Source organism: Ochlerotatus camptorhynchus, unplaced genomic scaffold (assembly GCF_037179485.1).
Source record: "Ochlerotatus camptorhynchus isolate MF236.1 unplaced genomic scaffold, CSIRO-AGI_Acam_v1.1 ptg000017l, whole genome shotgun sequence".
Classification (NCBI taxonomy): domain Eukaryota; kingdom Metazoa; phylum Arthropoda; class Insecta; order Diptera; family Culicidae; genus Ochlerotatus; species Ochlerotatus camptorhynchus.
This window is the reverse complement of record NW_027040509.1, coordinates 743,062-769,895: the sequence shown is the minus strand read 5'-3', so window position 1 is coordinate 769,895 and position 26,834 is coordinate 743,062. Positions and strand designations below refer to the sequence as shown.

General features: G+C 37.5%; 1 protein-coding gene and 2 non-coding genes across 3 annotated transcripts in view; all 3 read right to left on the bottom strand.

Moving 5' to 3' along the window:
* CenG1A (Centaurin-gamma-1A) overlaps window positions 1–26,834 on the bottom strand; it is a 462,307-nt gene that overhangs the window by 260,152 nt on the left and 175,321 nt on the right. The gene's annotated exons all lie outside the window — the stretch shown is intronic.
* TRNAA-AGC (transfer RNA alanine (anticodon AGC)) lies at window positions 8,654–8,726 on the bottom strand. The gene has a single exon. It is a non-coding gene; the product is annotated as a tRNA-Ala (tRNA).
* TRNAP-AGG (transfer RNA proline (anticodon AGG)) lies at window positions 13,004–13,075 on the bottom strand. Its single transcript has one exon. It is a non-coding gene; the product is annotated as a tRNA-Pro (tRNA).

The following is a 26,834-nucleotide window of genomic DNA, read 5'->3' as shown; positions in this document are numbered from 1 at the left end:
CCGGTCCGGGGGGAAATATTGCGAAGAAATTGGGTGAACAAAATTGGTTTTACCTCAAAAGTGCACGCAGCAGATCAGGAAGGGATACTTTCTTCCTCTTCAATCATCATCATCGTCATTGGCTTTGACATCGGTTCAAGATTATAATCGCTTTCAATGAAGCGCATCTCTGTCGTTATTTTCCTATAGCAAGGGAAATTTACGAAATTCTGAATTCAGAAAACGAAAATCGGACGCCTAATGGTCATTGAATTGATCTATGGGTGTCCCGATTCTAAAGATTACAATCGCCACGTTGACCCTATCTCGGCAAAGGAACATTTTTATGGTCTTCAGATGGCGAACCAACCACCGGGGGCAGGCCATAATTAAAAAATGAGCCACGACTTGAGCCGCTCGGAATGGTTAATTGCTTTATTACACTTTCTTCCTTGATCATCTCTTCCGAACATCTGACATTCCGCGCCGTTGCTATATCATTTCTCCATCGATGCGTGTTTTGTGGCGTGTGGCTCAACCGACACGTGGATACGCGTTTTAATTAGAAGGATTTCGTTGTGCCCGGCTGGTGGTGGTGGTTCCATGTCAGGGAATCAACGGGGAAGAAAGCCTGTCTGAGGTAGGATTGAACGTTTTATTGCTACGCAGATCGAGATAAGATCGGAAGTACAACGCTGTTGTATAATCATCAAAAGTTGATTATTTTATTAGCACGGGTGGGCAGTTATCCAGGCCCATCATACTCAATTGTTGTTGTTTGTTTCTATTGGTGAGTTCTGGAAAAGAGCAACTAGAGAATCATCAAATTTGAACTCCTTCTATTTTCCCAACTTCTATCATGATCAAATTAGCAAATCCTCTGCTGATTCCGCAAGTAGCTTTTCATATCAGGGAAACACAGAAGGTTCAACGATAACACGCCTCCCGGTTCCCGAGAAACTTGTTCGATTTTTCAATGAAAAGCTATGTTTACAGGAGTCATGCTGAGCATGCATTTACATTAACCATAAATCAATCCCCTGTTACCCACTGCTCACTGCTGTTTCGATTCTGGTCTCCAACAACTGTGACAAATTTGGATGCGATTTTTTTTTCCTTGATTTGTTTTCCGTCGATCTTGTGTTCCGTACAGAGTATCAATGCTACCGACGCCAGGGAGACACAGCTCTCATACCAAGACCCTACCTACCGATCCATCAACCCATGGATCGGGGAACGAAGGCTTTACTGTCCTTCCGAACGAAGGCGTGATCAGAGATTTTATGCCTCAGAAAATCTAGGCGGCGCCGACTGGGATTGAACCCAGGCCTTTTGGAGGTACTATGGTTGCGAAAAAATTTACCCTGGACAAGATTTCAGCATTCTGACGCTTTCAACAATTGTGTATAAAATTTTATAGATATTGTAACAGGGTTACTTCCACTCTCTTGCTATAAAAAAATGTTTTTCGGAATTATGAAATCATGGGATGATATAATGATAATTAGTATTTGTAAGCTACAAGACGAGATCGCAAAGCACTTGTTTGACACATCAAATCTGTGAATAATGCTTTAAGTGCGTCACAATAATCGATTTTACGACTCGTGAGCGCTCACTCTGAGTGAACGCTCACGAATCATAAGATCGCTGATTGTGACGCCCTGAAAGCGAAATTGACAGGTTTTATGAGTCAAACACGTACTTTACACCCTCTTCTCGTTACCTACAAGTACAACATATCATTATATCATCTAATGATAGCATAATTCCGAAAAATATTTTTTATAGCAAGTGAGTGGAAGCAACCCTGATTGTAAAATTGATTTTTAGGCGAATTGTGAGAATTATTTAAAAAAACTGTTATGGGGATTGTGAGGAAAATTCTAAGGAAATATAGAGCAACATTGATGGAATTTCAGGGAGCATTCAAAGGAACTTTGAAGGAGAATTCAATGAGAATTTATCCAACGACAAGCTTACATACCACATGGCTACAACCCTGACATTGTCTCTGTATATAATTATAAATGTAATTAACTATATAACACAGTTATCACGTTATACCCAGCCAAGGAGGATGCTTTTCTATATCTTCTAATTCATTACAAAACACGAAACAGCTGTAAATCTCTAAACCCTTATGCGCCTGAGTATTTTTGATGTTTTAATCTTGTTTTTCAAATGAGAGCTGCATTATCCCCCACACCTCCAACCCCACATCACAACCAATTAAACAAAGAAAAACCTTAGAACTCCAAGGAAATATCGAAAAAAGTTCCAAGTGAATTTAATTCTGATGATAGCTCAAAACAATTCTTTGCTGAATTTCATGCTAGATTGAAGATATGTAGTTTCAAGGGAATTTCTAGGAGACTTTTTAAGAATTTTGAGTGAACTTTAAAACATTTTCGGGAGGAATCAAAAGAGGAACACTCAAAGAGAACTTTGAGCATGTTTTCAAAAAAAAAAAAAAATTAAGTAGGGTTCCAGCGAAATTTCATTTTCATTTTTCATTTTGCAGCGTTTGGTGGGGCAATGGGAGCGCAAGTCAATCCAAAGCCGAGGATATAGGAAGGGTAATGGCTGAATAGTCTATGCGGACCACTTGAACGCCATGGGAAAATGAAGGGATTGAAGAGGTCGGTTATTGGGGGGTTTTGAGGAAACGACACTTAGTACTAGATTTGTGTTGCAAAACGTAAAGAAACCGAAAATCCATCTCCCACTGATTCATCCTTTCATATATATACCAAATTGATATTTTAAAGCAACCATCAAAATAAACAGACAATATATGAATAGGCTAGTTGCCTCCCTAAGCGGACCCCCCGCATTCTAACTCTTTTGTTAATCTTTTTAATGTTGTTAGGCTCTCTAAATTTTCTTATTTAAGTTTGTTTGATGATTATGATAACTCATTAGTCTATTTTGATAAATAATTGAAATCTCTAGTTTACCTAATCAATCATAATTCATGCTTTATTAAGTATGACTGCTATGTAATCTAAAATTTAACATGTTTCAAGTAATTTTGACTTTGATCTATATTTATTATATCTTAGATCGACCCAGGTGACACCTTCAAGTGACTAAAATGCTTCATTTTGAAATTAGTTTCCTAGCTGATTTTTAAATTATAAAGGGTATATGCTCCAACTACACCCACACGTTTCCACTATGTCGTCCCACAAAATTACGTATGGATATGTCACAATAGATGCACGCCACAGTGGAAATCCCGAGCCATAGTTCAAACACTTGTCCCAAACCAAAATGAAGCGCATATAAGATTAGTTACAATACCATGGTGGTGTTTAATATTGTTCCCTGAGTAATGCTTCAATGAAAACAAAAATGAAAGCTTGTCACGCAAATAGAAGGAGCACCGTTGGGCACTTTCTGAAATATTTCAATAGTATAATTCCTTTGCAAACCCAAATAAATCTATATGCGTAAAAATAAATAAAATAAGAGTGATTTGCGGCAAAACCCAGCAGTATCGCACCCAACGTCAGTGCCTATACGTAAGCGTAAATACTACAACGCGACTTTCAAATAAAGGAGTAACAAGTGTGATACTATCACTTCAGGCTAGAACTTTGGTTCTGTCATGCAATGGTTCATCAGAGAGGGGAAGCTCAGTAATCCTCATCGCATGCTCATGACGCCATGAGCCAACGTTGCCGGACCTAAACCAACCGTCTCCAACGCTCCACTATGAAGCATAAGATTAGGCCCGCCCACCAACGTCCAGGTTAAAAACTAGCCAAGGGGAGGGAAGTAGGGTTCCAGCGAAATTGGGAAGAAAGTTCCAATTGAATTCCGACAAGAATTCCAAAGGAATCGAATTTTCAGAATAGTTCCAAGGGAATTCAAAGGAGGAATATAAAAGGATTGCGAGGAAATGCCAAGAGATTCTCTTAAGAGGCACGTGTTGAGATCGCTAAAACAAGGGTATTTTTTGTTATTTTTTTAAAGAACGTCAGAATAAATGCAATCCCTTCGAGTTTGCAGTATGTTATTAAGCAACATTTCAGCTGTAATTTTCGAAAATTTGCACATCAAAATATTATTTTTCCACTATTGGTAGCCCTGCAACTAGACAGATGCAGGCGATGTTTTTGTTGTCAGCACTGAAACATCGGAGAAAATAAATAATTAGTGTTTTTCTTTAAAATATCTAAAATCTAATTCGAAATTCGAAAAATTACCAAAATGGCATCGTTTGAAGCAAAAGAGATCATTTTTTCCGGTGCGCCGAAAAAATCGAAAAGTTGGAACATCCGAAAATCTAATTTTAGATTTTAGATAATTAATTTTTGCATCACGGACAGAAGAATCAGCTAAATTGATCGAATAGTCTCCGAGTTCTCAGTCGTGCAAGGTAAAAAAAAATGAAGTTTCAAGAAAATGGCTGCCAATAAAACTGAAATGTTGCATACTGAAAACCCGAAGTGATTGCATTCATTCTAATGTTCTAAAAAAATTTAACAGCAACTACCCTTTATTTAGAGATCCCAAATCTCTTAACAGTATTTTGAGTACTCTAATGTGAATTCCATGGTAGTTTTGGGAAATTTGGTGCGAATTCTATGGGCAGAAGAATCATGAGGAAAATTGCTAGATATTTCTGATTAGAATTCTCATGAAAATTCTGAGGTTAACTACAGTGGCGTTTCCTTAACCTCAATCTACCTGTACAATAACTTTCAAAACATAAACAATTATCAAAATATTGCTTGCAATGGATAGATATCGAGTAAATTAGAAGATTAAGTATATTTTTCAACCGATTCGAGTATGAATATGACATTAAATCTGGTTTTGAAAGTTGGTGCACAGGTAAAAAGTGAGGTTATGGGACGCCACTGGCGTTAACATTAAGGAAATACTGAGGGAAACTTCAAGGTAAGGAATAGATAAATTTTCTAGATTATGTGACATTACAAGTTTTTTTTTTCCTTGATTTGTTTTTCCGTCGATCTTGTTTTCCGTGCTGAGCACCAATGCTACCGACGCCAGGAAGGCAGCTCCCACACCTGGACCCTTCCTATCGACCCATCAACTCATGAACCGGGGACCAACGGCTTTTACTTCCCATCCGAAGGAAGGCGTGATCAGAGATTTTATGCCTCAGAACATCCAGGCGGCGCCGACTGGGATTGAACCGAGGCCTGCTGGGGTGAGAGGTAATCACGCTTAACACTACATCACCGGCGCCGCTTTGACATTACAAGTTAGCAAGGTACTAATACGTACACATTTATTCAAAATGTCAGACACTGGACACAAAAATACTTTTGAGATTCCAAAGTTAATAAAAAATCAAACAAATAATGAGACTGAATTTCAAATCAAAATCCCGGTTATTTTCCGGTTGATTTCGATCACCGGTGAATGGACCGGTTTTACTGGTTCAGTGGTCACCCTATTTGCTAAATAAAATTCCCTGAGTTTTCCAGGAGAAATTTTTTTTTTAAACTCTAAAAGCAATAAAAAAATATGCTATTTTAGTAATTAATAACTCAGGTGCCAAAAACGTTTTTACTTATTCTACATGCGATACCGACGTTTTCGCTGGCAACACTTGAATTTTTCACGTCGAAAGTCGCAACTCAAATTCATGAATTTTGGTTAAGTGGAGTCGCGACAATAGTTTAAATGTCATAAACAGGTTAAAAAGAAAATTTTCGAGTTTGAATCAATTTGGAAATTATAACAGGATTTTTTTAATTGTCATAAGAATTTCCTTAGAATCAACTTAAAAATTTCCCGAGAGTTCGTCTTAGGTTTTCCTCCTCTAAAGATGATTACTCGAACAATCTTGAAACCCTCCATAGCATGGTTTTGAAATTTACCTCAAAGCTGCTTAGGAAATTTCCTTGAAACTGTTCCCAAAATTTTTTTGAAATACTTCTGTGAGGCAAGTGTCACTCGAACCAAAACAGCAATTTATAAAATAACGAATATTTTGAATGGCTCGAGTGACACTTGCCTTTGATAAAAAAAAACACGTCTACTGAGGATTCATATTTATGAAAAAATCATATAGGGTATACGTCCCTAACCTCGGTCTAATATGCAGCCATCGATTACGTTTTTAATCATAACTCATCAATGAATTTACCTGCAAACGATATTCTACTGCTAAATGGTATGCTTAGATATGCTTATCATGTCGTTTGCTATCAGAAACCACGAAAAGTTGAAAAACTTACTTTTTTTAAGACAATAACTCACGAGGGAAATGTATGTAATATGGGTCTATTGTCCCCAAATTGGGTCTATTTATGGATGCAACTTCGTCCTATCTTGTTTGATCCTCAAAAAAACGCTCTTGGTAACGTTTTCTGATGTATTTTTTTTTATCACTATCACTGTTAACTTAATGCTCTTCATTCCTCAAAACATTTCTTAGAGAAAATTTTACGAAAACTACATTAAATCACTCAATTTAAAAATTAAAAATTAAAAATTTCGCTTATCGTCTTTTGACCGCAGAATATCTAAATCAGAACATTGTGATGTTCATTATACAGGTTTGGCAGAAAAAATCTCCCTTCCTGTTCGTTCCTTATCATCCAAATGCAAAACAACATTGTTGACGTTACTCTTATTGCTATATGCTGTCAAATGAATTTCATGGGCCATAGTTAGGAACATAGAAAAGAAATGTGTCCCTAAAGTTGGGTCCATGTTTTACTTGTGAAAACGTTGTTAAACAATTAAAATAAACATAAAATATTCAAACAGCAACTGTAAGTTTTACGTCTAGTGTGTATTATCAGGTAATTCCAATCAATAAATGCCATAATCAGGCCATTTGATGATCGTCAGTCAACCTTCCCATCTTAACCTTATAAGTCATGGCGGCTAAAAACTCCGAACATTGTGATATTCTCAACCAGTTTTATTACTTACGAGAGCTGAAAATGTATTGAAATGTTGTGATATAAATTGATTTGTGTGTGGTACACATTTATCAACCATCAGTGATCAATATTTTCCTTATTTTTTGTGTAATATTCCTTAATTAATTATTTATTTGCGTGATAGGCCGAATGAAAGGACTAGACCCACATTACATACCGTAACCCTATCAATGAAACAGTCATCGGTCGTCATTGAAAAGCAATGCAACTATGTTCTGTCAATCTAATTGACTTTTATTGGTTCTGTTGTCTTGTGAAAAACGGCCTCTTTTCTGATTTTTATCTCTCAATCTATGAAATATACACGAAAACTATGTTGGAACGAAACTTCTAGAACAATATGAGGAACATTATGCCGTACACTACACATTTTTATATCATATGGGTGGAAAATTTGTAGAACAAATACTTTAAAATTCTTCACATTTTAAGATATCTTCGAGCATGAAACTAAGTGAAAATTCAATAAAATCACTTCGAATAGTCAACCTTTGGTTACAAAGTTGATACATGACACATTAAACTTTGCTATGAAAGTTGTTACAGCAGTTTTCGTTATTTCAGTCTCGAGATACAAATATTGTAAGCCGTAAATTACCTTAAAAACATAAAATTAACTTGAAGCACCTCTAAATCAACACCGATTTTGCTGAAAATTTGCACAAAAGTTCAAATTAACATGACGAACAGTAATCACGGTTGACCCGTTACATTCCGAACATTTCAATTAAAATGAACAGGTCTAATGAATATGGTATAAAATCTGGTTTTGGAAGTTTAGGTAAAAAGTGAGGTTACGGGACGCCACTGGAAGAATCCAAATTGATTAAACTTCATCTTCGTGCACTTTTTTTTTCTCCAAAAATTTGCCTTTCTGGACTACAGTGATAGCACTACCCGAGCAAAGTCCAGCATCAAAATGACAGCAAATTGAAATCAAGTTTTGATATCAACATCAAACTGAAATCATAATTTGATTTCAGTTTACGCAATTGACAAATTTGATACCTAATATTGTTTTCATTTTGCTGTACATTTGCTCTTCAAAAATCCGGGGAACTTTGAGATTTGGGCTTAATAACTTTTGTAAACAAACACGTCAGTCGCCGATTTATCGCGAATAAAAGTACAATATCGCGAACAAACTGTACCACATGATAGAGGAACCATTCCTCTATCGGTTTGTGTTATTAGTTTTTGAGATTGAGCTCTAATTCGCGAGAAATCGGCAAATGCCGTGGTTGTTTACAAAAGCAATTACGCCCTAATCTCGAAGCTCTCCGGAAATATGTTTCGCGGGTTGGTTTTTATTGCCTTAACATAACATCAAATTGAATACTTGTTTTGTTATCAATAGGAAAAATTGATATCAAATTTAGTTTTCAGTTTCCTCTCACTGATAGCAGAAATATTTTTAAATTTGATGTCACAGGAAGATTTGTTTGCTCTCAATTGTGATATTTTAACCGTTAAAACGACCAAAACGACAGCAATCTAAGTAATCATTATCAGCGAAATCACAACATCAAATTTAGATTACAATTTGATCGCAGACTTTGCTCGGGTACATAGTAATGCATTGAAATTTGTGTCTGGATATTTATAAAAAAAAAGACTTTTTTATGCAAGCATAGTCAATAAAACATTTCCCTTCTAAAATTTACTCAATGAATCCACTTTGGACTCGCAACGGTTCAAATGTGGATAATTCATTGAACACCTTTTAAAAAAATGCCGATTGGAGATGCGGGGCATCGATCCCCGTACCTCTCACATGCTAAGCGAGCGCTCTACCATCTGAGCTACATCCCCTTGTGAAAGACAAATGATAACAGCTACATAAAAATGATACCCAAAAATTCACTTTTACTTCACTTTGCTCTTTTTTGTTCTTGCACAAAAATCAATGCAGCAATGCTTCTGGAAAATGGCCTTTCATTGAACTTTTCCAAAATTTAATAAAATTAATTTAATAAACATGATAATGAATCATATCATTACAGCAGTGTAAAATTACGTTTCCTATTACTCGAAATTTACCACGGAGCAATAATATGATTTTTGTCCTAGAACCTCGAAGAAATAGGGTTTCATTCATGATAGGCCCAAACCATCTTAAATTATTGCCTCATTTTCTTAAAATCTCTGGTAGAATATCGTCCCAAAACTGCTCGATTATGAGCAATTATCTGTCAAACGAGCCTATCCTATTTTGATGAAACTTTCTTATGAAAGATTATAATTTTTCCACAGATCACGAAACCGATTTAAGACTAATTTTTGAAAAGGGCATATTTGTTTGCACGTATGAATTCTTCAAAAATTTCTTACTCTAAAATCGTTTATTGTATCAAAATTGTGTCGGACAAAAAGTTGTAGAAAATTGATTGAAATTAATGAATAAAAAATATACAACTAAAAATAAGATTGTTAAATAAAAAAATAAAAAAATAATAATAACATAAAATGTAAATTTTTCTTTATTCTAACGTATGATTTTTTTTAATTTTTTTTCTGCGGTGACTTTATGCCATAAGACAATTTATATAGGTTAATCCAAGATGGAGCAATTTCAAATAAAATAGTTTCTAAAAGAAAATCTTTTCATGATTTTTTTTCCAATTTGATTAATTAGCATGAATAAGAATATTGCAATAATTGAATATGATTCGACAACCAGAAGAGAATTTTAGATGGAGAATCATGAGAAACTTATGAAAAGAGGATATTTTCTAAACATTATTTTTACAATATCTCAAAAATGGCTACGTTTAGGATGTTGATTACTAAGATCATTTTGATTTGTTATAACCTCAAGAGTCACATTCAATTATTGTAATATTCTTATTCATTCTAATTCATCAAATTTGCATAAAATCGCGAAAAGTTTTCCTTCCAGGAACTTTTTTATTTAAATTTGCTCCATCTTGGATTAACCTTTACTAATTGTCTTATGACATAAGGTCATCGCAGAAAACAAAATCAAAAAAATCTTACGTTATAATGGAGAGAAATTCGCATTTGATATAGCGGAAATGTTGGCTTCGGCAATACCTTAACCTATAATCGTCAGGGGGTAAACAAAGTCCTAGAGCACTCAAATTTGGCCAATAGTTGCTCTGAAACACAATGTATCCACATGCCAAAATTGAGCTCTCAATGACGTTGTTTACCCCCCTTACGATAATAGGTTAAAGTATGCCGAAGCCAACTTTTCCCCTATTTATCTTTTTCAAAAATGTAACAATTTTATTTTTTTGTGTTTTTGTTTTCCTTTAAGTCCAACCACTTCTCTACAACTTCTTCTCAGACACAATTTTGATACAATAAACGGATTTAGATTTAGAATTTTTTGAAAAATTCATATATGAGGGGGATAGAAGGAAAGGGGTGTAAGTGACTTCGATCGATTCTCTTCATCGAATGTCTCTTTTGATAGCCGCCACAGCTTTATAAACAGATTTTGTGCTATTTCTGCCACATAGTTCGATAAAGGAGGTTCTCATCTAGCATCCAGAATGGTACACGATTCAAGGAATGTGTTTGCAGTTGAATTATTAACGAAAGAGAAAGTCGATGAAGAAAATCGATCAAAGTCACTTACACCCATTTCCTTCTAACTCCCTCATATGTGAAAACACATACGCCCTTTTCAAAAATTAGTCTTGAGTAAAAACGTAATCTATGAAGAAAATCATAATCTCCAACGCTGAAAACATGTTGAACGTTTCATTCAGATTGGAAAGCGTGCCAGATTTGGAATTTTTCTGGCAGATTTCACCTGGCAATGCTCTTATATGATTAATTAACCATTACGGAGATTTACGTTTCATATGATTTCCAATGTGCACATTTTGGGATATAAAACAAGTTTCATATTTCATGTTTTAATGAATCGAGAGTCATAAATTAAGGAAATCAATTTAAAATCCCTTGAACGTTGACTTGTATAAAAAATTGTATGCAACAAATGCGTAAATATTTCGAACAACTAGAATAAGAAATAAAGTAGACACTTAGAAAAAATTATGTAAATTAAGTTGCTCTAAGACTGACTGAGCGTCAATTTTGACATAAAATTGAATCATAATAGACGTGAAATTCAGCTCAATTGAACGTAATTTCTAACTTTTCAGTCTCGGAACACTTAATTTTACATGACATGTTCGTTTACGTCTCATCCTTTAAGTCAAAGATGGATTCCGTCACATTTCTAAGTGTTTAGTTTTCACAACGGCATGAGTATTCTAAAAATTCGGTCTCTCAGCATATGTCTCTGCATCATGGGAATGTTTCATCGCCCTGTCATGAGCCTCATTTGACGGGTCGGGAAAATTACAAATGTAAATTGTTTTCAAATCAACCCCGAAAAGATGAAATCGAAGACAAGCGTTAATCCGACCGAAGCGAAAAAAAAAACTGAACGTTTCCAGCAAAACATTTCGTCTAGATGAAAACAAAACATAACTGCAACAATAGTACAAATAAAAACATATTAACCCTTTTCATTGACTTTCCTCTGAGCGCTGTGGACATCCTCGAAGGTTCGCCTCGTACACACACAGATTTATCTCACCTTTTCGGTTGGCTGGTTGGCTTAGCGGCTGCATAAGAAATTCGGATGCACCTTTGCACCGTCTATTTACATGCACCGTGAGGGATCGGTTCCTACCTCCGTGACATGTCAGTCACTCATGTCAAAAATAATTAGGAAGATAATTCACCGACCAAAAGCGAAAGAAAAGGGTTCGAGGAGAGTCGGGATGATTCCAAAGGGGCTTCATGGTAATGAGAGGAAGGCATCCTCCGTGCTTCAGGTGCGACTTTTTCCGTAACCGAAAATAGTCCCACCCCGAGAGCGAACCGAATCTTGATGGCTTGTAATCACCGCTGTAATCAATTACGGGAACTGGAAACGATCGTGTTGTAACTGTCGCTCACCTCCAGAGGATGAGATGAGAAGTGCACCCCTTTCTTCCGGCGTTACTCTCAATTAATTTTATCGCTCGCCTCGAATCGAAAACAAGATGCCAGATTGCTGTCTATCAGGGCACTGAAACTGGAAAAATGAGCAGTCCAAGGTCCAGAGGTAAAGGGGTCAGTTTTGCACCGTTTTGCCTAATTGAGATGCACTTCGGGTTAATCGCTCGGAGTGGTTCAGGAAGGACTAGAATTCCCATGCATTCAAGGTTGCTGTTGAAAACGGAACAATGAAAAAAACAAACAAGTTGGGCGGATTTCTACCGGGGTCAACCCATTGCATTGTTGACCTTCTAGGGGTCGGTACCGATTCGGGGATGGATCAGAGAGCAGATATGAGTTATGGGAACGTGTTGTCCGAAGCGATCGAATAGCTAGAGGCTATTGTTCTACCGTGAAGATTAGTCCTGCGCTGAAACTCTCTCACGACAAGGTCACAAACCCTAATTCATATGCAAAGTTGTGTTCCCCGTTGCGTTGTTGCAATATTTAAGATTTTCGATTGATTCGCCATCCAAGCACTTCAAATCGTGTTGACTTTGACATCGGGGCACGCCTCTCACTCCGGGAGTCAAATTTCATTACGCATTTAAAGTGCGATAACTTCTTCCCAGCGATAATGATTTGACAAACAAACTGTACCGACGATACGGAGGAAAACAAGAAATGGAATTCAATCGGAAATTTGATTCCACTTCAAGCTGATGTAATTTACATTTTTTTTCTTTTCCGTCAACCTGAGTTGCACAGGGAGCGAAGGGGAACAAATGCACTTTCTTCAGCTTTCTTCCAGGAAAAGACAGTGATGAGGGAAAGGTTCTCAACCCCTTCCTGGGGTAGCGAGTCCCTTATCAAGTTGTTGATAGAAAATGCAGCATTGTTGCTCTACTTTTTCGTTGAGTTGTTTCTGTTTCCCTTCTGCTGCTCGAAGTCGAATAGGTATGTTGCGCTGATTGGAATAAAATTTGATTTACTTCTGACTATGGAGACTTGGACGGTGCTTGTTGGAACGCAATTTAAAAACTTTCGTTGCAAGGTTGCATTGGAGAATGAACGGAAAAAGTGGTGAAGGAGTTGTATCCAGGCCTTTATGAAAAAAAAAATCGAGTGGGTTCGTCCGGGATTTGAACCCGGGACCTCTCGCACCCTAAGCGAAAATCATACCCCTAGACCAACGAACCCGTGGTATTTGAATGTAAGTTCAAATCGAACAAATTGTACCTATTTCTTGAAATAAAAAAAGTGACTTCAACATTCAACTTATTTACTATGCTACAGCAACTTAGTCGAGCGTGAGAGATAAATTACATATGACGTGTCGAACACTTTTCTGTTTTTTTATTCTTCTTCATAAAACATATGGCTTCACGCATTTGAGCTTAACAACACGCGTTTTCTATAGGTACTTGGGTCCTGAACTGGGAAGGAGCGCTGCCCTGAAGCAATTATGCGGTTTAGTTGTACGGAAGCCAAGAAGCATCAGGCTCGAGCAGAACGTCATCGGTCGGTTGGACGGTCGGTCGTTTGTCCTGCAATTTTGCTATAATAACCGTTGTCTTGATGTGGTTTTCAATTAGTTTAAATTTGGCCCATTTTCCACGGCCCAAACATAATGGAAAATTATAGGACATGGGTGTAATTTTGCAGAAAAAGGGGTCGACGGTTGCCCTAATTGACCCCGTAGGCTGCGCCGTTCTACGTCTCAAAGAAAATGGGACGAGACTTTGAAACGGACGAGGAAAATGGTTATTTATACAATTAATGCTGAAAAGGCGAGGGCTAAATGCGATTTCCATGACACTCGTACTAATTGCGGTTTTCTCAATCCAGCAATAGCAGAGTGAGAGAATGCATCATTATCATCCTAATTATTTCCCAAACATCGACTTAGTCATGCCACGATTCATAGAATGCAAAATAGTGTAAATATTATGATTTCCTGGCAGTAATCCGGGCTCACTGTTCCGCTGCATCACCGACCTACTAAATCGGAGTTGAGGAGGGTGCATTGTCCTAGATCATCCCTGCTCATAGGACGATCCATTTTTTCATTGCATCCCATGCGAAGTTAGATAAAAAAAACTTCCTTCTGTATGCATTTTATCTCGCCTTTCAAATGTGGCCCACTTTTCCGAAAGAACATATTATGCAGATTGCCTGCCGCCAGGAGAGAGGAGAACTGGGATGATATGCCAGTGCTGTGTTGTTACTGCTGAAGCTGCCTGCAAGGATGGAAAATTTAAAACAAATTATATCGCTGGCCCGCGTCGCATGCAGCGAGAGGCGACCTACTTTCATCCGAGATGAAAGCTTCTGAACCAGGAGACGAGCCAATAAATAAGCCTCCAGGCGCGCACAAGATACTGACTTGTCTTGTCTTGTCCTCCTTGGTGCCTGCGGAAGCGATAACGCATAGAGGTTCGGTTTAAAAAAAAAACGGAAGAAAACGGGACGATGAGATTGCAAGGATGTATGGTTGAATGAAATTGTTTGTTTTTCCCTCGTCATGGTGATGTGATGCTTTTTGAGTGTGATAGAATAGAAATTGTTTTTAATGGCTATAAAATGAAAAAAAAAGAATCCTTCTTTTGAACTTGAGACACATATGTAGGATCAAAATGGATGCTATTGAATAAATAATGGGCTATGTAAATATTATCAACATTGGCATCCAAAATATTTTAAATCCGAAACAACCAAAACATCGTATACCAAGGTTTAACGAACCCTCGATTGTATGGAGCTTCAATTTTAAGTACATTTCAAAGGTTGCGAGATGTTGCTGCATAGTAAATTGTTCAGCCAATCAGAGCCATCTTAACCACCCTTGGGGCCCTTGGTCTATTTTTTATTTATTGATTTGATATCAATTTCGAAATTCTAGTACATATGAAATAACAATAGGTACACTATCAGTCATAAGTATGGAATCGCTTAGAAAAGTATTGCAACACTAATTTGAAAATTGCTACACCCCGCAAAAAGTATAGCATCACCTACACACTAAAAAATTATGAATTTTAATATTGATGTAAATATTCATGCATGCTAAAATTGAAGCATGTAATCTTCCTGTTTACGTAAACTAGCAACTTGCAAGAATTATTGCTTACAAAGACGGATGGTTGCATACAATATTTCATTAAATGACTCATAAATTTACACGATCTGTAATGCGAATTTGTATGATATGTGACGCTATGTGTATCATAGTGACAGAAATTTACACTACTTTTTCGAACTGTGTATATCTCGAAATCCTGATTATCTGAAAAAATGCTGTCTTCAGCCAAGTTGTTCAGAGTGCTAAAGGCGTCCGGAAGGTGGACATTTTGGTTCGAAAGTATGACACTACGTGAGCATTTTTGGATTTATTTCATCTCGTGATCGTGACGACCTAGCAAGTTCGAGTCTTCAGCAAATTTGTTCAGAAGACCAAGGGCGTCAGAAAAGTTCGTTCACCCACATCTGCACCCAATGCCACCGGTCTTTGTCTACACCCATCATAATTGGAGGGCCCAGGTTATAACGAAACATCGTCAAAATCCTCGGAGTGCGACTCGACCGCAACCTTTCTTTCAAGACCCACTTCGATGAGGTTAAGGCCAACTGCCAAACTCGACTGAACCTACTCTGCCCCCTCACCAGACGCCATCCCGACGGCAACCGGCACCTACGAATCCAGGCGATCATCGACTCCCGGCTTACGTATGGGATCGAACTCACGTCTATCAAAGGGCCATCCGCATCACCTCCGGTCTACTTCCATCCACCCCTGGTTTAGCGGCCTGCGCTGAGAGCGGCATACTCCAGTTTGACCGAGTTATCGACATGACCATCTGCCACCGGACCATACGATTCCTTGAGAAGACTACGGGTCTTAGCGAAGGAGTGTTTCTACCCAGTGTCCAGGGTCCACTAATGTGGAGCCAGGGGTTGGAACCTGCCCAAAATTGCCATTGATCAGACAATAAAACAAACGTTCAAGGCCGGTTCCAACTCCCTTGCCGTTACCCAGACCCACCGTAACCTAATCGAACACCGATACAAAGGATATAGCTTACGTTACTCTGACGGGTCACTTTCCCAAGGTTAAGTCGGCATTAGGATCTCCAGCCCCGAAGCTAGGATTTGTTACCGCCTGTTCTCGGCAGAGGCCGCCGTCGCTTTCTTTGCTATCTCCACTCCATCAAACAAACCAATCGTCCTTTTAATCGATTCTGCCAGTGTTGTAGCCGCCATTGATGCCGAACACCCCACTCACCCATGGACAGCGTTGCCAGGACATTTTCAGATAAATATGGAGCAGTTAAAATATAAAATCTGGAAAATCCTGTTTTTAGCATAATGCTATTGAAATCAAAGTGTTGTGCCAATCTCCCGTAAAAATCGGTTTGTATGATCATCTGGAATTTATTCAAAGTACCAGAATGTTTATGAACTCCATGTTTAAATAAATTAAATAAAGCGAATAACTTATCAGCATTGCTAAACTTATCCAAAAGTAAAAAAAAAAGAAACAGTGTACCCAAAATGTTTAAATATCCATTAAGCAGCATTTCAAAAAATGAGTTAAACTGTTGGTACAATACAGCTGAAAATATTTATATAATTGCTTTTAAACCTGTTTTTTTTTTAATTATGAGAAGCAAAGAATCAAGCAACTTTGATGGGGTGGATTTTTTTTACTAATAGTCGTTTAGTCCTTACTATTCGTTCGTTGTCGTTTAGTTTATTGATTCTAAATAATTGTAATATTACCCTGAGATTGATCAGACTTACAATTTAATTCTTGACATCATACAACACACAACACCCGGTAGACCAGTAGGCGATTTAATTTTAAACTTAAATTCTCCTGGCTGAAGTGAGAATCAAAACGCGGTACTCATGCACAGTTTACCTAAACAACGAGTAACTTTATTTTATGCCAAAGAATAATTTTATTATGTAACTAAAATGAAAGTCTGAAAGCGTCATTTTTGAAGTATCAGTATTATATTTTTCCGGGATCCTAGATAATGAAATTTTTTCTTAGTCTGAATTTATTTGGAACTCTTCACAGGATATATTCGTCCTTTTTTAGAGTTCCATTTGAATCATCCTAGAACTCCTTCATACTTCTTTTCTGGATTCCTCTAAATAATCTTGATAATATCCGAACTTTTTCAGTATCATTCTTAGAGTTCTTGTCATTAATTCTTATAATCTCTTATCTCTCACTCTCCAATTCCACAATTCTCTCAAACTGGTAATAATTTCCATTTTTCTCTACGAAATTCCCTTAGAATATTCTTGATAATTTCCTTGGTACACTCTTCAGAATGGCTGACACATTCTTCCCAGACTAATACGATAATTCCCTTTGAACTGCTTTGTAGGTAAGGTCAGAATTATTTTGAAATCCTCTTTAGTATTTCCTAAGTACTCACGTACTTTGCCAAACTGGCCTTGAAAGTCTTCCAGAAATTTCCAGACGTTCTTTTCGCAGAATTCCATTTAAATTTCTTAAAATATAATAAAAATGAATTTCCATAGAAACATTGGACAGAATTCCATTGATATTTTTCTCATGAATCGTGTCAGCATACTCCTTAAGTTTCATCTTATGAATTTTCTATGTTTTATCTATGACTATTTCCTTTCTTCATAAAATCTTCATGCAATTGTCATCCGAGTTTTGAAAAAAACAATTGACACCGCCTTCAACCAGAGGTTGCACATACTGCATACTTAACACTAGACAACTGATAACACATCACAACAGTATGCAAAATTTTAGATTGCGAAAAGATACACCAGTTGGAGCGGGATTCGAACCCTCACTTCGTGGCACTCACAATACGTCTGAACCACGAATGACGCCGCCCGACCACTCTACTCATAATTAACTTTAAATTCTCCTTTGATTTCACAACGAATACGCCTCACACTTCACTGTAAACTATTTTCAGAATTACCTTAAAAATCTGAATTCTAGTGTTACTCAGAATCCTAAAGTAATTCAAACTGCTAAGGTAGCTAAATATTCACATGTACTTTAAAAAAAAAATCTAAAATTAAAAAGAATTCTTTGAAATTCTCCTTAAAAATCTTATAAATAATCCTCCAAATTCTCACGAACATACTTCAAAGTCCTGGTGGTTGTCTAAATTCAAAAGCCTTGCTTATTTCCCAAAGCTCAATTTATTGTTTTCAATCCTTAACAGTTTTTGTTTTCTCTAAACTCCAAAATTAGACAAATTCCTCCATATTGAATTTTTTATTTTTATAAATCCAGGATTTAAAAAAAAATTTAGTTAAAATCTAAACAAAAACTCCCAATAAAAAATGCAGACCCGATTTTTAAAAAAAAGTTAGATGATTTTTTCAGTGAATAATCTTTAGAAAAAGTCTCAATTTTCATGATTCTGCAACCCATTGCAAACATGGTGTAATAATGTTCAGTGTTTATGGCCTTTAATGATTAAACAAACAAGATTAGCTTTTTTGCAATTGCAGTGATATTTTTAAAGCAACATATTTTAAAAATCTGGAAAATCTGGAACATATTTAAAAAAATCTGGAAATATACGTGATCTGTCTGTGTGTCTGGTAAGACGATTGGAAATCTGGAAAATCCAGATAAATCTGGAATACTGGCAACGCATGGATACAGGCTATTCTCTCGAGTGCCCCACTTGGCACTACTGTCACCTGGATACCCGGCCACTGCGGAATCCAGGGCACTGTGGAAGCTGATCTACTCGCTTCCTACGGTAGACATATCCACGCGTAAAGTCCCTGGCCCAGACCTTAAAAAGTGGATTTTCAGCATCACTTGGGAAGCCTGGAGTAGGGACTGGATTAACTCCCGCGATCTCTTTATTAGAAAAAATTAAATGAAACGCGAGCAAATGGGAGGATCCAGCAGACCACCGCTCCCACATTGTCCTCTCCCGCCTAACATCTGGCCACACTCGTCTTTCCCACAACCTCAGTGGAAACGGCGATTTCCACAAGACCTGCTCCCTATGCCGCATTCATCACTCTGTTGAGCATTTTCTATGTCACTGCCCCCAATACCAGGGAGAAAAAGAGCTTTACGAGATTAGAAGCAGTGGAAAAGATGCGCTCAGGTGCTCTACTAGGTATTCAGAACTCTTCCACCTAGTTTGATAGCTACCACTTCGGTGCTCGCTGCCGGCAGCGGACTCCTCACTAAAGCCTACTACCGGTGGCACCCTCCTCTTCATCATGGAACGACCACCCGCACCATCACCCGGATTACCGACCCTAAACTGTGACCAATGATACAACCAAGACCCATGCGCACCAAAACCCGAACTACTCACCCCAACAGGAAGCTGATAGTCTTAAAATTTTAGGGGTTTGTATTGAAAGGAGCTGGACTTCTATGGTGGATTCAAACTATGGGAGGTTGGTTTCGAGTATTAAAGCAATTCTACAAATCCACAATGTTCGTGTATTGAATATTTTTGAGCGTAGTATCAAATCGACATCTAGGACAGATAAAGTCCGCCTGCGGGAAGTTTATTTGGAACAGCTTAATTTTTAAACTGAACAGGAATCAATTGTACATGGATTATTTAAAAGGAGAACTCCACCTTGCTAAGCCAAAGGCATTATTCTTGAGAAATATTTTTTACCATCATGATAGTAATGGGGATAATTTTGAAGAAAGTTATCTCATTAATGATCGAATCAGAGGAAAACTTACTAGAAATGCTAGGGAGTGGATAGAGGAAGGAGTCTTGATAAAGAGCAATTATAATCTTGAAACAACAAAGCTTTTGTATGATTTCTTTATTGATAGGAATAATCATGTGCCTGCAGTAGAAAACAAAATCCAATTTAATTGGGTGATCGTATGGGAGAACTTATGTTTTAACTTTCCTGCCTCTTCAAGACCGTGCGAAATTGTTCGTTTTTGTAAACGATCTTGTTCCAAATAAAGAAAAGCTCAAGCTTTACAATATTGGCCATATTGCATCAACTAATCGTGAAAAATGTGGTTTGCCTGATAATAATGAACATCGGATCAAGCAATGCACGAGGTCAAAAATAATCTGGGATTGGTGCAGCCAAATCATTATAGAGCGGATGAAGGTTAAGGTAAAGAATATCGAAGATATTCTTCAATTGAAGATTCAAAACTCTTCAAAGCAGCTAAAAGCTGCTTTGTGGCTGATGATAAGAGCGGTTTCTTTCAACTTGAAGGTTCACGAGCCTTCTTTGTTTATTTTCAGTCAAGAGTTAAGAGAGATGAGATGGAACAAACGAGTAATGTTTCACGCTGAATTCGGGAAATTTTTGGACATTTGTTGATTGTTCCTTGAGGAATGTAGATAGGTAGCTACTAGCATACTTAAGTATTGTGAACTCGAACTGAATGTAATTATTAATTATGTACATAAAAACAGACCTACTGAATAATCAGAACCCACCCACAAACAACCATTGACCCTTCCGGACAGCAAATTAGACAGTGTTGTATGCTCTGTTTTAAACAACCACCTTCTGGGGCCCTATCTTCCTCCCCGAAGACCGCCTCGGAATCCTCAGAGACGAACCAGCCAATGCACAGTGGTCCAGAATGCATATTTAGATGGAATGATATGTTTTGAGCCTGAAATTGAAAATTTAGACTAATAGTCTTTTCTACAAAGTTGTTCCTTATAGTTAGGCCCTTATTTTTATGACAATGAATTCTAGGGTGATTCCTATTATCATTAAAATCAAAAATCTAACTTTTTTGTTTGAATAAATTAACGTATACATTCTTAGGCAAACTTATAGCTGAGCTAATTTCAAGCAACTTTGTTGAAAATAACTTTTTTGTATCTCTTAAATTGGCCGATTTAGATCTATTTTCTTGAATTAAGTTAGGGTGGCTCTAAAAAAAATAGTTGTTTTGCTTTAGTTTTCTTCGAATTTCTCAGCAAAGGTGTCTTGAAATAACTTTTAGATCTTAAGAAGGCGCAAATTTTTGCTGCACAAAGCTTGTCAATATCTTTCGCCGATCAAGAGTTATTGACGTTTTTATACTAAAAATATGCACTTTTCAAATGTTAATATCTCTGGTTAGGGCAAACAGAAGAAAACTAAAGCAAAACAACTATTTTTTTTAGAGCCACCCTAACTCAATTCAACAAAATAACTCTAAATCGCCCAATTTAAGAGATACAAAAACGTTATTTTCAACAAAGTTGCTTGAAATTAGCTCAGCTATAACTTTGCCTAAGAATGTATACCTTAATTTATTCAAACAAAAAAGTTAGATTTTTGATTTTAATGATAATAGGAAGCACCCTAGAATTCATTGTCATAAAAATGAGGGCCTAACTATAAGGAACAACTTTGTAGAAGAGACTCTTAGTCTAAAATTTCAATTTCAGGCTCAAAACATATCATCCACCTAAATCTGCATTCTGGACCACTGTGCAATGGCTGAAAGTATCTTTGATAAAGTAACCTAACCTACCTAATCAAGGGCGACCGGAAAGTGGTGGGTATAGTTCGGAATTCTCTCACTATGAGCATTTTTGAAATAATTTTATCTCGTGATCCCGACCACCTAGAAAGTTCGAGTCAGCAAACTTGTTCAGAAGGTCATAGCTGAGCAGATAGTGCTAAGTTCATTTCGGAATTATGTCACTACGTAGCGCTAGTGTGCATGCAAAAATTTGAAATGCCTTGGATCGGAGAAGTTTGAAATCGCTTGAATATTAAGTGAATCAGTCCTGACAGTTTTGGAATCACTTGAATATGGTAAATCAGGCTTGAAAAGTTTGGAATCACTTGAATATGAAGTGAATCAGACCTGAACAGTTTCAGGGCTGTTAAAAGTATTTCTAAATTTGATCCACGAAATTCGTAATTTCTAAAAAAAAAAATCCGCGGCTTCAAATACTACTCCACGACGAAATAAAAACTGTTTTCATTACCTAAAAATACTATTTTTATTATTACATTCTTGTTGTTGTTAATTCGGCTCTAGTTTTCTCAATTTTTTACCGATCCAAACCAACCACCCAGTAAATGGTGGTGAAATTATCAGATTTCCATGAACCACACTTGTTGGACACGTCGGATTAACGGTTCCGGATTTACACGGATATTCCTTGGGGTCTGTCCAAATATCATGTGAGACATTTTCAAAGACATTCGTTTTTTTCATTCGAATATGAACATAGAATTTTTCGTTGTCAAATCATAACCGAATCGTATATATGTGACTTTGTGGATCACGAACGACTTATTACCGGAAATTCTAGGTTCTCCAAATCGCCCAGGACATCAGTTGATTTGTTCTACTACACACTACGAAAAAGACATGTAAATTTCAGTTCCCTGAGACTGACACATGCAAGCGGCCCTTTTGACATAAGAATCAGTTGAAAAGGACGAGAAAATCAATTCAATCAAACATACTTTTCGTCGAGTTGCATATGTTTCAGTTTCAGGACACTTAATTTTACATGCCATGTTTGTTTACGTTCCATGATTTACGTCTAAGCTGAATTACGTCCAATCATATGTCCAATCGTATGTCCAATCATATTCAAAGTGTCTATGTGGATCATGCATGATCCTATTGCCATCTATACCAGTTGTTCTAGGTTCTCCAAATCGTCCTGGAGATCAGTTGTTTTTACTACTAGATCAAAAAAGACTGAGACAATATCTGTAGTATCGAACTATGTCCAAACAGATTCATAGTTACTATATATATCATGCTCGACCTATTTCCGAGTAATCCAGATGTTCTAGGTTCTGCAAATCTTCCTGGAGTTCAGATAATTTGATCTACTAGATCAACCGAGTCAAGGACAATGTCTGTAGTATCGTAATACTTCTAGACAGATTCACAGTGTCTATGTGGATCATGCACAAACTATTGCCATGTATACCAGATGCTCTAGGTTCTCAAAATTGCCCTGAAGTTCAGATGATTTATTCTACTAGATCAACCATGACTGGGATAATTATTGTCTATAGTATCGAATATGTCCAAACAGATTCACAGTGTCTCTTTAAAAGTTGGTGATTTGTAAACCGAGCAACTTTGTCGATAGCCGTAGAGGTGTAGAAAATATGCCCAAGGCTCTAGAGTTTTTGGCCACGTCGTTAGCGCACTACAATTTTCATACTGCCGTACTATAACGGAACTATCAACTCTATACTTTAATTTCCTCATCTATCGTATAAAATATCCACTCTAAAACAACTATTTGACGTTAAGCATCTCCAAGTATGTTCATTGACTTCATATATTGAATTATTTACACCTCTGAAGCGTTTCTGATAAATACTCATAACAATAAGATATTTTAAAGTTTGATTTTGAAAATTACAGAGGTGTCACTAGGGGCTAAACCCCGGTATGGGAATATGTGTATCAATAAATTACTAGTGACGCCTCTGTGATTCAAAAGTAAATTAAAATAAGGTTTGTGTACCATTGTTGGCACTAATGGTCCACTGTTTGGCCCTTTGGTCTAAATCGAATTTGAAATAAATTTTCAAGGGTAAAATATATCTTTTAACTTTGTATCGAATTAAATTTGGAAAATAATTTAAAAATATAAAATTTAAGATAGGGTACATTGGAGGACCACAAGGACAAAAAGCTGGCTTACTTACCCTACATTTAATTGTTATGACAAACACTTTGGAGGCATTACAAGTTTAAAAAAAAAAAGTAATATAAGTCAAAATTGACCCATAAGAGCCGCATGCGCTCAAATGTTTGATATATTCATATTACGGTATAATGAATCTGAAAAAAGTCTCGCTTGGAAACTCGGGCGTCACTATCATGACATTATTTTAATTTATTAACTCTCAATGCGCAAATGTCAATCGTTTCAATTCAAAATAACTTCAGAACATAGAAAATTTTTCAAAATCCTCATCAAAACTTGAGGAGTTTTCGGTTTTTGAGATGGATAGATAAAAAATCTGTTCAGAGATTACGAAGTTTTTTCCTCTGTTCGGGACCTAACACCACTGCGACCAGTAATTTTATCTATTGTAGTATATCCCGTGTCCTTAGTTTAGTGCATGTCGTATTACTCCATCACTATTGAGAAATGATGAAGTATTCAATTCTTGCATTTATCGCAAGGATCCGACTCTAATTGAAAGGTCCCGCTCTTTATATCCTTCGAAGTGTTGAAACACCCTCCAAAGGCGGACTCAAAATTGGATTCCTTGGCAACAACATTAAGGAATGACGCCGATAATGACCATGCATCAGAACCTTAGCCTTAACCACTTCAAACTAGGGAACAACGAATAGAAAATTAGGAATCAAATTGATGAAGACTAACTAGCTCATTTTTTCCTTGTTTCAAGATCATCCTCGGTGGACAAAGCCAAGTCTTGTCACTATCAACAAGGCATAAAAAGTAACAAGGACTAAGATGTGTTCCTTTGATTACTGAAATATTCCTGTTCCCCTAGTTTGAAGTAGTCATGACTAGGAATCGGTGGTAGATCTTACATCCCGTAACGTACCACGAAAAGGTGATCTACCCACGTTACGGAGTTATGACAGTTCTAGCATATTTGCAATTGCATTGCAATTTGCTCGTAAAATTTTTGGGTGTAGTCCCCATAAACACTCTTAAAATGGAAAACCTTCGGTAGCACTCTCACGTAACAGTTGCAAACCTAATTCGCAAAAAAAGTTTCCATCCACCAATCACACTCCCAGTCTAGATACCATCTTCCCTCGAGCAATCAAATACCTTTATCTCCCTGCTGACCCAAATTCCATCACTCGGTATCCGATATTGCACGACGCCCCATTAACCTAAATTCTAATGACATAAATCCATTAGTGAGTGCTATCTTGCCGCGCAAATTTCCCGCCGGATTTTCCGTAGCCGGTACAGAAATCCATCGAAAGTAAACGTGCCACAGATAGATCGTGGCAGGGTGCGAAAATATTCCCTCCCATCTTGTTGTATGTGTCGGCGGCAATCATCATCATAATCGCTGGAGCGAGTCGACGATGAAAAAGGAAAATTTGCAACACCCATTGTCGTAATCCTCGGGGGAAAATTTACACCCACACCATTCTGTTCCGTGCTTCCTAGCGTTTTATTATCGGCGAAAACTTCGGTAGACCGTAGAATTCCCACTTTATTCAGTGTCTTCCCCAGTCCTCGGCGGAGCAAGTTCATTTCGTTTGTCACGTCCAAAAAATCGATAACATCATCCTCCACCTCTTCCAGCAGCGCGATTGACAGAAATGAGTCACGAAATTAAGTGAAATAATAACGGTAATGATGCTAAAGAACGAAGATGAGTTCAAATCCCCTCTTGGCGGGCAGAAAATTACGGGATACATTTAAGGGAGGGGATGATATGCTCTCATCATTAGCACGTACGACGTGATGTTTTCATTCCCCAAGGAAAAACCGTATACAAAGGGTCGTCAGCAGAAGTATCACCTTGAATCATCATTTTTTTTTCTGTTTTCCATTTCTTTTGCCAATTTCGAGGACAACCTCTATCCTGCGGTAATAATAGCAATATCAACACCGAAGACAGTTGTAGTCCTGAATCAGCAAAAACTACCCTGCGTCCGGAATGAAATTGAGCAGCGTGGCAACACAGCTAAGCTACAGGGGCACGGAAGAAAATCCCTCAATTGTTATTGTTTTGTCTTGTTTTGTGTATTTCCGTGTTTTTGCAGAGGGTCCCCCTCGTTCTCGTTTACGTTGATCTGATTTTTTTTGGCTCGAGGTAAACTCAGGTAGTTGGGCCATTCGCTGCCAAGCAATCGCAAGGGATCCAACGCGCGCAAAGTTCGTAAAGCAGCTACTGCCGATCGATGAACCCCTCGTTCGTGTAGTTCGAAAACCTTGACGAAGAAAGGATATCCTCATGACACACATTCAGACGCGACGTGCCGGTACTTTTTTCCTGCTCTATATGTGCAGCAGGGCCATTTGAAAAGAAAAGAAAATCGCAAATCGCGAAATGAGAACGTAGGTACGTGTTCCGATATGGGACTGACAGAAGAAAAGGAGGACCCCAAAAGCAGACCCGGAATTCGCGTCATTCTGCGCGAGACAGCTAACGGTTTGCTAGTACTGGTAGTACTGCGAGACAGACGAAGAAGAAGACTTTGCAGGTTTTCGAAACGATTTCGGGTTACACCATAGGAAGGGAAACGGGCCAAGAGATGGTTGGAATATGCAAATTAGTCCATTTGAGAGCCTGTTATAGGAGGCCAATGTTTCAGAGACTATCTGAAGGTTGTTGCTTTTCCGATGTCTTGTTGTCTATCAACAACCATGCCTTCAGATTATTTTCGAACTTGGAATTACACTCAATGCATTCCATAGTATAGGATTATCAATAATATACACTAAAATTTCCTAGGCTCGTCTGAAAGCTTACAGGACAGTGATGCCACATTTTTTTGAATTTAAATCTATATTTCCATCGCAAAAAACCTTTATAATCTGCTCTAGACATTTTTTTTACGTAGGATTACGTCTTTCGGTAACATATTCGGGGTGCAATAAAAAAAAAACAAAGTCAACTGCGTTACGAAAAGTGCCCAGGTTTTGACCACTTATAACTCTGTCAATAGCGGATGGATTTTAATTTTAAACAAGCCAATCGATTGGAAATTGTTCTACGAATCTGCTAAAATGAACACTTCATCATTTTTCAATAGGTCAAATGTGCAACTGTTGCAATGGGGATCAAAATTAGTACAGATGGCCTGCAAAAAGTAATTTCCCTACCACAGACTTCAAAATCGAAGTCCATTCGTTCTCGCCGTACGGTGCTTATTCAATCACCGGTGTGGTGGTGTCCGGTCGGTGGCCATCAGTAGCAGTGTTTTCGACGCATGGCTTTGAACAATGTACTCTAGTAGACAACGAAAGGCGGCACGCAAGCAGCGATATGCAG